Source organism: Vanacampus margaritifer, chromosome 4, assembly GCF_051991255.1.
Source record: "Vanacampus margaritifer isolate UIUO_Vmar chromosome 4, RoL_Vmar_1.0, whole genome shotgun sequence".
NCBI lineage: Eukaryota > Metazoa > Chordata > Actinopteri > Syngnathiformes > Syngnathidae > Vanacampus > Vanacampus margaritifer.
The window spans coordinates 11,277,951-11,290,090 of record NC_135435.1 but is presented as its reverse complement, the minus strand read 5'-3'; the positions used below and the strand labels follow the sequence as shown (position 1 = coordinate 11,290,090).

General features: G+C 38.2%; 1 long non-coding RNA gene across 1 annotated transcript; it reads right to left on the bottom strand.

Annotated features, from left to right (window-relative positions):
• Positions 1 to 724: 724 nt before the first annotated feature.
• LOC144049929 (uncharacterized) lies at positions 725 to 6,636 on the bottom strand. Its single transcript, XR_013293724.1, has 4 exons — positions 6,329 to 6,636; positions 4,057 to 4,132; positions 3,394 to 3,481; positions 725 to 1,062 (listed from the first exon to the last, which is right to left on the bottom strand). It is a non-coding gene; the product is annotated as an uncharacterized LOC144049929 (long non-coding RNA).
• Between the last annotated feature and the right edge of the window lie 5,504 nt (positions 6,637 to 12,140).

The window sequence follows — 12,140 nt, the reverse complement described above, 5'->3', positions numbered from 1 at the left end:
ATTTAAAATTTAGCCTACATTTGCAAGTGTAGTGTGTTACTGAAAGGCATTGCACCAACAAATCTTATAGGTTAAAAAAAGGCTTATAAAAAGTGTCGTTTTCAGTGTTTCAATATGAAAAGGTTTTTTTCCCATTCATTTCAGCATATTTTGTATTTGATGTAAGCATTACACGATAATAGTAGGCTACTGTGACTACGTGGGTATTTAGTGTAGTGCATGTGCTTATTGTAATTTATCCAGCACCAGTAGTAAAGGATAACTCAACACCAAATCAACTTTTTTTTTTGCTGATAAACTGCATAAAGTAGTGTCTACAAATGCTGTCAACATGTCCTGGTCATTACTTTGACATTTTAGTGCATGTTTGTTAAAAGCTTGAATTTGGGGCAAAAACAGTGTGTTTGGCGCCATTTTCAGGTAACACACTGCGATTAACTCAATTTTGGCTGTTTGTCCGCTCATTACAATGACGTAGCACCCCCACCACCCACCAGCTCAATCTCGTACACGCCTCCTTAATATAGCGAGTTGTTGCTGTCAATCACAGCCGGACCACGCCCAACCCTCTCCCCTTCCGCAACCCAACGGTCCTCCAGGCAACACCCCCTTTGAGCGCCCATTTCAAATCTTAGTGAGTGGTGGAGCAAGAGTCTGACTTCCTGTTCCTGAGTTCTCCTTTAAGTCAATGTATGCCGCGCTAATATCACAATATGCACACAAATAAATTCACTTATGTGTGTGTGAATGTTTATTGGCCACTCCACAAGTTCAAACAACAGACATGACCAAAGGACATAAAATGGCTGACAACCTGCATGGAGCTGTGTCCATGCTGGACCTGGAGACAAACACACCCGAGGCAATCTTCTCCATCGGCACTGGAGGAACATGTGAGGAATCGGGCCTGTCTTCCAGCTCCTCGTCCCTCGCAAGCTAAGGCCACAGGTGCTTCAGTTGGTCCATGGTTCAGTAGGGACTGGACACTTTTCCGCAGCCAACCCCGTCTCCGTTTCCTGTTCTACTGGCCTGGTTGTCGTCAACATGTGGAGGTGAGAACAGCTAGATTGAAGCAAAAATCATTGTCAATCAAACCATTTTGAATCAAAAATCGTTCTTAATCAAAAATGTATTCTGAATCGAATCGCAGACCCAAAAATCTGAATCGAATCGTGAGGCATTAAAAGATTCCCACCCCTAGTAAATATTAAATAGAATAGTTATGATGGTGCAATGCAATGCAATATCTTTCAATGCATTATTGTCATTGTATTGAAAATAGTTTTGAGCCTTTGTCTTTTAAATGTGGAAATAAAGGAATATATCTGTCAATTGAAAACATGAGTTGTGAGAAAGACTGAAGTTTGATTCAATCAATTTAACTCGCCATGTCTTGTCCTCATCAATGCTGCTCCAAACAGGAGGACTGATCATAACGATGGATGCATTTCTAGACCCATCTTGGAGATTTGATTCTCCTATCAGTTCCACCATTCAATGTGTTTTGATGAGGTATAAAATGCTAATTTAGCCTCGCAAACCGCGATGTGAAACCGCTTATATCGAACATTGCATATATATTGTCCACTTCATTTTTTTTATGTTTGCTGTAAATAAAAGTTGTTAATAGTCAGTGACACAAGTTTTCACTTCACCTAATAAGGATACGCGGCGTAGAAAATAGATGTATAAAATGTGGCATTTTTGTACAATTAATTATCATGGATACAAAACAAAGCACAGCATGCAAAGATCTGCAAAAATGTCATGTGGGCTTTTCATTTCATGTTTTATTTTTGTGAGTTTGGGGGGAGGAGGAGGAAGGTGCTCATTTCCATTTACTGACTCCTGTTAGTTTCTAAAATCAGTAGAAATGAGTATCCCGACGTCCACTATGTAAAATGCAGCCAAGTAGAGCAGACAGCATGGGTCCATAATGTGAGCTGAAGCGTTATATAAGAGCATTGCTTCTAAAAATAGAAATGCAGCAACGGTAAACAGGAGTCTAAACTGTTTGCCTCTGAGCTTTCAAAGGAAACCTGAATGAAATTTAGATGAAAGCACCATCCCGCCCATAAACACAGCAACTGCCACTCATGACCACAGGCGCTTGTAGGCGCATACATGAGAGGAGTGGTCCTCATCCCACATGTGAGTGAGTGTGACTGAGGAAATCCTTCTTGGATCGACCTGTGATGTTGACGGAACAATGCAAAGCTCATTTATGCATGTGCATTCAAAGGTCCATCAACATTGTGAAATTCAGCACATTTGGCTGGCACTATTGTTCAGTTGTTGTTGCTTCTTTATTTCATTTCAAAGTGGACCTTATTGATTTTTTTTAAATTAAGATTTCAAAGGATGTGTGTTTTGTTGTTGTTCATTTTGTGACTAAATGGGCACATCTGCATTAAGTAAATTTAGCTAAATAACACAAATTTGAAAGAACAGTTTCTCTTTAACTCATTCACTGCCATTGACGGCTATAGACGTCAAAAATTCATTTGAACTATTTCTATTAGTTTAAAAAAAAATCCACTTTTGTTAACAAGAGTATGAAAACCTAGATTTTTTTCTTCTAGAAATACAGATATAAAATGTGTGATTAATTAAAAAAAAGTGTACATTTTTTAATCATAATTAATCGCATGACTTCACTAGTTAACTCACAATTAATCAAAAATGTTATATCTGTTCTAAATGTACAATAAAAAATATAGGTTTTCATACTCTTGTTAACAAAAGTAGACATTTTTTTAAACTAATAGAAATAGTTCAAACCTCTATAGCCGTCAATGGCAGTGAATGAGTTAAAAATATCAATAAGATAAATAAAACAATACACCATGTATGAATGCTTTTTGAAATCATTTATTTACTACTACATGTTTGATACATAATGATAATGTTACTCGGATTATCAGATATTATTATACATAAATATGGAAACACAGTCCTAGGTGTGGATTTATTTTAGCAGTAATTAAACTAGAAAGCCCCCAAACTAAACAAATGCTCCAAAAACAAAAAAAAAGGAAAGGAATTTAGCAGAATTTAAGGCTGTGAAAAAAACAAGGGGAAAAAATCATGGGTTTCATTACTTTTAAATAAAAATTGCAATAAAAAGTAAAAAGTAAAAAAGATTATGAATGATTGTCATTCTTTCACATACTCAGCATGGGTGTGACAAAGAAAGTAGCAAAATACAATACAAAAAAAATTCTACAAATTACACATGCACTCATAAAAACGTATTAATATACGTATTAAAGAAAACTGTAAATACAAAAATAAGAAAATAACACATTAATACAATAAGAATAAAACAAAACTGCTAATGTTCCTTCCTATAAAACATCTTCATGACATTTCTCAGCCTCTTCTCGTACTTACCATACGATGTTCCCTCGTTTCTATTCCAGCAGGGGAACTTGAATGTTTGTGCGTCAATCCTCTTTCCTTTCATCTACTCGGCGTTCACCTGTCCGACAAGAGCAAAAACAACCACAGGTCACACACATGCTCTGCATCAACCTCATATTTCTTTTACACACGCACACACAATGTCATGAAACGATTGATGAGATTCCTCGTGTTGGAGAAGTTCAGGCTGTGCTGCATACTTTGAAATGTGTGAGTTTAGTGAAATATTTTTCAATACAGAAAATAGCTTACAAGTGAATTTGGGGGGATTGAAATAATGTTTATATATATATATATATATATATATATATATATATATATATATATATATATACATATATATATAAGCAACATAACGTCGGTGTTATTCTGGTGTGTGTGAATAAAAATAATAGGACAAAACAATAAAACAAATTATTGTTTTTAAAAATTGTGATTTGCCCCAAAAAATTAAATGATCCTCTTGAAAAGTGGATGTAGAGTATAAAAAACTACAACATCATCAAACAGCGGAAGATGTAATTGTTGCATTGTTCAGAGTGTTGGATGCCAAATATTTGTTTTAAACGTAATATTTTTGCAAACATAAAGTATTGCATAGTATACAATTAAGAAGACAGGTTTGGCTCTTACATTTATTTTTGCACCATTTCCATTCTGAGCTTCCGATGGTTTGAGCCATTTCATCTCCAAAAGTGTGTGTGTGAACCTGTTTCACAAACAGTAAAGTGTACGATATTTGATCATTTAAAAAATATAGCATTGAAAAAAATACACAACTTAATGAAGATTGCTGTTAACAGAACATTGAAATTGTGGAAAATGTATAACACACCATATGTCCTTTTCAGTAGTTAAAGTGACTGGACATCAAATGTGCTGTTATTTAGATGAATTTAATGATGACTTACACATGAAACTTAGATGAGTGCTCGTGTAACCTAATTAAATGTATTATAAATGAAATAAAAACATCAACACCTTTGAAGCAATTTAAGTGTACGCACACTTATGAAATCCAATTATATCTTTAACAAATTCAGATTGGGAGTGTAGAATTGGTTCTACAGGATTGATGAAAACATTTTATTATTATAGTAATGTTTTGTTTTGTTTTGCAGTTATATTATTAGTAATAGACCATCTGTCCCACATCTGTTCTTCTATCAAATTACACCACAACACAAAGAAAAAAAATCTCAGGATTTGGTACATCACGCGCATAACACCTGACAAGCCATGCACGTAAATCATCTAAGGTATACTGTACAATGTCCCTCAAAGGTACTGCTGACTCCTACGGTTGGGAACGTACCGTTTGGGCCCTGGAAGGGTTGCAAAGGTTAACTAGCACCAGGACCAATAATTAGCCCACAGTAGTTGGGGAACATTGGATGTTTTTATTTTAAGATGATTGTGTGTTGCTGTTAACTGCTATTACAAGACACCCTTTTGCATCAGGTGTGTGTGAGAGGCAGACAGGCAGACAGACAGACAGACAGACAGACGGTGTGGCAGTGTTGTAAAACGAGGTTCACATCCTCCACAAATGCTTTTTGGGGTAAGGGCTTCCCATCTTCATGTATGCACAGCAAGCCCAGACCGCAAAAAGATTCGTGACGGACAACTCCCGGATCCACTTCTGGTCCATGACTCCTCTGGTCTTCGTCATCATCATCATCATCATCATCATCATCATCATCATCATCATCATCATCATTATCATTGTGGTTCTGGAAAGGGTGTGCATGTGTGTGACAAGCCCACTGATCGGCACTGCTTTTCAGTTACACAGTGTTGTTATTTAAAAAAAAATAAAAATAAAAAGCATTGTGGACATTCACGCACAGCTGTGGCTTTCCTGTGATTCCATTGGACGGAGCCAGTTGCCACCAACCAATAGGAATGTATCAGAAAAGAGCACCGATCAGCAGCTGTAAAGCCTGATAGTCATAGTGTATACATTATGAGTTATATTTTTCAGTCTTGTATGCTATATGTTGAAGGAGGTTCTGTTGTTTGGATTTAATGCTTTCAATAATTTCGACCCATGATTCAAGTTTTATGTCATCTGTGTATATTTTTGACCCTAAAATTTAAAGCAAAAAAACGTGGCCCCACCCTCATGTTTCTGTTTCCACGGGAGCCATGTAAGCCTTTTCATGCGTGGACGTGTCTTCCAGCCGGTCACGATCCAACCCCCCTTCCTCACCGCTACCCCCCCCCCCCCTCCTAAAATCTGTCTCGAGCTCAACGGAGCCAGACGCCACTGACGCAGCACACGGCGTGCTCACTTTCAGCAGTCACGACTCAAGCCTCAGCGCGCACAAAAGGACAAAAAACTGCAAATAAGGACTCGAATGTCACTAACGAGATCTATTTGAGGCGGTGAGCAGCTTTTTATTTGATTATTTCATTTGGGTTCAACCTAAAACACCTCAATGAGACGGAGGGTCTTTGTGATCACGTATGAATCAGTAAAAAAATAAATAATCGAAAAGCAATTGAAACAAATACACACTAAATATGTTTTGTGATCAATGGAAGTGTACTGAATGTATCTGTAATGCACAGTGATGTATTATAAGGACGTTGTGGTAAAGAGCACTTCAGCACCACAAAGGGAGGATAGCTCCCCCATTCGCGACCCAAAAAAAAAAAAAAAAAAGCATGCAGCCGCTTCAAAATATACTCATACTTCCATCAAGGAGCTGGAAACAGCAAATTGGCAATGCATGCAACAAATCACCCGTAATATGATTCCCTTTCTGCAAACAACCCCCCAAACAATCATTTACTTCTCTACACATAGCAATGGCATGAATCAAAAATGAAAATTGCACAAATGATGCCAAATCTGACAGGAAGATGCAAGATAGAAGAGAAACATTTCCACAATACTCACCATGAAAGATTGAGGAGTGTCACCGTGCAGGAGGGAAAAATAAAATAAAACTGCTCTCTGCTTTAAAATGTGCTCGTGCTTTTCGGTTCTTCCTACTGTGCACACACTGTACTCTTGAATGGTGTGCCTTTTATAGGAGTGATGCCCCCTATCTATTTCTGGATCACGATCCAACCCTGTTTCTATTTTTAGCACGCGCGTGATGAAAAAAAGAAGAAGAAGAAGAAGAAAAAAAAGAAAAGCTCGCAGAGGTTCCTTGGAGGAATTTCGTGCGTGCAGCCTTCATCACCCCCCGCCCCTTTACCCTCCTCAACCCCCATCCTACCCTCTCTCTCTCTCGTGCATGGTTATTGCGCGTGCACAACACAATGTGTGGAAACGCATGCCCATCTTCTGCAGATTTAAGATGCCTTAAGTACATTTAGCGCTTAAAAACAAAGCAAAAGTAATACTCAAATACACGACTAACATTCAGCACAATTCACGAAATGGCAAAAAGAAAAGCGACTTCCTTCTCTTGACGGCTGCGTCAGTGTTGACGTCAGGTGGAGAATCTCCCACTTTGAAGACGGACGCAGGAGCATCCACGCACAGCTTGTGAGCCCGCTGAGGCAAAAGAAAGAAAAAATGCACCAGAAACAAAAAAGACAAAAGAAGGGAGATGCTGTGACTAAAATTAAAGACCCCCCTCCTCCTCTGCCTCAACAATGGAAAGGCCATTGTATTATTTGCGCACACCTCAGGCTTGTCTTGTGTTTGGGAGCTTGTAACACGTCAGCGTCATGAGGACAAATCCGAAAGCCTTCAGGTCGGGTTTCCCCCTCCAGCAGACCCACGTACACTCCAGGTGTTGACCCCCTCCTCCTTCATGTGTGATGATGCAGAGCTACGGAAAGAGGTGGAAGGCTGCGGACCCCCTCCACCCCCAACCCAACCCCTTCCCCCCTGCTTCCCCCTGCACAGGGCAGAATGCTGAAACGCGTAGTAACGGAGCGCCGCTTGGCCGACTGATGATGCTATTTTTAACTCCCATCCTCAACATGCCTGCCGCTGCGGCTTTCTCTGCTCAAGGTGGCCTACTACTGTACACAGGACTGGCGCATGGTGAATGGTCAATCGCTCTGAATGCATCGGCCTCTGTAAATAAACCAATGACAAAGAGTCGATCAAATAGATGGCAGTCCAATTAGTGCGTTCAGTGGCTTCCTTTGTTGCAAAAAAACAAACAAAAAAACGCGATCACAGATACAATCACTGAAAAATGACTTGTGTACAACAATATGAAATCCAAGTAGCCATGAGTCGATTTTTAACAGCAAACTTGCAGGCTTTCCTTTATCATTATTTTTAAGTGTCCACTTGCTTTGTAAAATAGTGTCCATAATTGTACACATTGTGATTCACGTGCCCACTTGGTTATATACATCGCTACTAAGGAGTTGCAGTGGAGCTGTCCGTGGTGCTGATTTTGGAACTGCATTTACTATGCTTTAGTCTCAAACCCTTTGCTTTGCTGCCCCCCAAAAAATAATATTCATGTCACAATTATAACGGCAAATAATGCACGTGCAGGTTTTAATAAGTTTAGAGCCAGTCAATGTGTGATTGATTCCCACTTAGTGACTGTAAGTGTGTGAGTGTGAATGCTTGGCTTAATGTGCTGTTTTAACTGAGAAGGCTCAATTCATAATGGGCCAATAATTTAACATTTCTGGGTTAGCTGAACATACCCTAGAGGTATGTAAACTTATGAGCACAACTGTATGATGAGAAAAAGCTTTAATGCCCATAAGATTCCAAATACTGTGGCCATTCTTTTGATATTTTCAGAGGTTTAAGTCGACATGAATAGAGATGTGCATGTGACAATTCGTAGCATTTTTGCATCAGAAACAACATTTAGCTTTTGTACATTTACAGTTGTGCTCATACGTTTGCATTGGGCTACGGTATGCTAGCTGAAGAGCACAACTGTATATATGTGCACACACGCAGACCCCACTTCCAATGAAGTATTATTATTCATTATTATTATTATTATGCAAATAATATCTCATTTTGAATTTGACGCCTGCAACACGTTCCAAAATGGAACAGGGGAAACAAAAGATTAGGAAAGCTGAAAAATGTTGAAAAAACACCTGTTAGGAGTATTTCACAGGTAATCCGTTTAATTAGAAACAGTTGAGTGTCAATATTGGGAATAAAAAGAGCATCCCTGAAAGTGTTACTACTTCACAAATGAGCAATTTTTACCACATCGTGAAAGATTGTGTGAGCAAATAGTCCAACAGTGAAAGAGCAATGTTTTCAACATGGAATTTAGGGATTTCATCGTCTATGGTTTAAAATATCATCAAAAGATTCTGAACATCTGGAGAAATCGCTGCACACAAAACCAAAAAACAACATCGGAAGCCCATGACCTTTGATCTCTCAGGCAGCACTGCACTAAAAACTAGCGTCATTTTATGAAAGATGTTGCACATTTGTTGCTACATCTACAAATGCAACTTAAAACTCTATCATGAAAAGTGAAAGCCATACATCAACTAAACCCAGAATTCATCTGGGATGGAACGACACAAAATATGCTGTGGTCTGACGAGTCCACCTTTCAAATTGTTTTTCAAAACCATGGACATCACGACCTCCAGGCCTGCGAAGAAATGGACCATCCAGATTGTTATCAGCACAAAGTTCAAAAGCTAGCATCTGTTAGTGCCCATAGCATGAGTAAATTGCACATCTGTAGCGGCATCATTAACTTTGCAATGTTTTAGAGCAAGAAAATGCTGAAATGACCTTTTCTCTCTTTCTCTCTGCTTATTTCAGCAAGAAAATGCCAAACCAAAATCCTCATTTGTTACAACAGTGTGGCTTTGTCGTAAGAGTGCAAGTCCTCGAATGGCCCGCCAGCAGTCCTGACCTGTCTTCCACTGAAAGTAAAGAAAATTGTACATCAAGCAAGAATCGGAGAGAATTCCACCTACACAGCTTCACCAATTGGTGTCCTCCGTTCCCAAATGCTAATTGAGTGTTCATAAAAGGAATTCAACAATTGAACATTAACATTCCCTAAATCTGGAATAAACTGAATGAAATTAAATTAAATATCTTGTCATATGTACACATGCAAACCCTGTTGTTTTGGATCCTTATAAAGTTCTTCTTACACTGTGGGAAGTTTCTCCTCCCGGATATTATGTAACATTTTACTGAATGAAGCGACGCACTCGTGTCATGTTGGGCTCAAATCAGGTCCTGCGCTGTTTTTCTGCAGCAACTATAAAAAGTCACTATCACTCAATTATGTAATATCTTGCAGCAACATCCGTTACTATACTCGGCAGTGCTGTGCTAAAAATACAAACTGCGATGTGAAACGATAACACAATGATCATCAAAAAGTTTAGCATGGGAAGAAATTACAAACTTTGGACAGGAGCAGTTTACCAGTAAGGGGAAAAAAAAGAGGCTCCCTTTCATAAAGTGTACATTTACAAGGCGAACATGTAATTAATGGATGGGAAAACTAAACCCATTCAACAATACATGCCAACATATGAAAGGGATGAATGTATCACTTGTTATATAGCCTATTATATTCTTGTGTGGACGTGTGTCAATAAAGTGCACATTGTTTAAAAAATAAAAATAAAAAAATAATAAAATAAAATAAAATAAAAAATAAAAATAATAAAATTGCAGGCGCTGCCAATACACAACCGCTCTGAAACACTCAATGGGTACGAGCCTCACACGCTCGGCTCATTCAATGCAGTGACTGTGCGGTGTGCCAAGTCACATGCCTATTACATAACAAGGCTCCTACTGCTGGGCTCAACGTCCCTGACAAATCCATGCATGCTTTGATGCACATGAGCTATTTATAACCGCAGCTAAGACGGGGCTGGTCAAAAAATATAACTCCGCTCAATTATTCATTGAGAAACATTTCCTAGCAGAGCTGGCACAGAGTTCTGTCGGACAGGAATAGACCAAAGGAGTAACAATAAATAATGCACATTAGCGATGCAGGAGTCTGTTTGCTGGTTTCGAATGTGAATGGGAAGGGTGGGCTAAATGAACCTGCATGCATGGCGTTTGTATTTATAGCCCGGTGTGCATACGCTTCAGCCTCTCTGCAAGCGTCCTGTTCTTTTACTGGATTCTAAAAATAGCAGACTGCGCTGTGCTTGTGCCATTTTTAGGTCTTGTGATTTAAGGGGGTGGGGGTGGAGGGATGTAGCATGAAAGAAAAAGTGGTTCTCACTTGTGCTATGTTGTTGCACTTGTGCCTGTGAATGAATTCCTTTCCAATCAATTGAATTTGCTGCCAATGCTTCTTGGTTTTATAGCTGTAAGACCGCGAGATGATCAGTTTGAGGAGTGGACTGTTGCCTTGCTCAGCAGAGATGAATTCAAATAAGCAAATAGTATATTGTCTTTTATGTGATGAAAAGCATGTTTTTGTGTGTGTGTGCTTTGGGGATTTTTTTATGTGGCAAAATGTAGCATCTGATTTCATTCATTTATAAGCGATTACACTACGTAAGAATTGTAACCAAAATGCCTTGATCCTTCAACCAAAGTCAAAGTGTGCATTTTTGCTACCTACAGTATATTTTGATTAAAATTTTTTTTATTTTTATTCTTTCCTCTTTTTTGGTCATTTCAGAGCAAGGTGATGTGTTCATATGCCAATTAAATGAAAGCAAAGCTGTCAAAATTAATCGTTTAATGGACAAGTAAAGGATGATCAAATTAATCAACAACTATTTTAATAATCGAGTAATTGTTTGGAGCCATTTTTTTTTAAATTTAAAATCGTACAAATCCTTTGATCAACAGTAATTGTTCACTGATTTATGTAGTTCTTCATTAAAGAATATTATCTTCTGTGTTTAGTTAAAATAAGACATTTGTAAATATCCGTTTTTTTAAACCCCAATAATCCCCCTTAAAAAAATGTTTTAAATCACTATACGAATGCAAAGTATAAAATCAACACCAATCACTGGTTAACAGTAATCAGGAGGAACATACTGTATAATACACTTTAATGCAAAAGTAAAATGAACCCGATTAGTCGATTACATTATCAATAGATTAATCGATTCTAAAAATATTCAATATTGACAGCACTAAACGAAAGTGTCAGACACTGTAAATTGTGTAATAGCAGTTAACCTGGAAGGCCATTTGGCTGGCTTGTGGAAATATTTTTTCGGACAAATTATTGACAAATCTAAAGTGTTGAAAATGGCTTGCTCTGTTTAACAATTTAAAGTTAATAGTTGAGCAATCCTGCCGTTTCTTATTTTTTTTTTGTCTCCTGAAGAGGGACGATTTAGGAGGTACCATTTCCCACCTGTTACCAATCTTATGTGAAATGTTGAATAAACGTGGAACGTTGCAACCTTAATTTCCTTTCCAACAATTCAACAATTAATTAAGGCCAACAAGATCCACATTTCGTTTGACTTACTTATTTCAGATGACTTCAGTCTCCGGCCACTGTCTTTCCTTGATTGGATTGTCTTTAGTCAGACGCGCGTGTATGTGATATGTAATTGTGTTGATTGCGTATGTATGTTGTGTATGTATGTGTGCACAAGGTCATCAAACAATCCAAAATACTATGATCAAAGCAAACTGTAGACACTAAATCAAAAATCAAACAAAGCAGCCTGTAGGCGCGGTTGACAAAGTTTCCACACTACTAATCAACGTACCTGGTTCGTTCATGAGGTTGCGCGCACACTATAAAGGGTGCTGTTTTAAACACACCTGGTCACTAGATGGCATA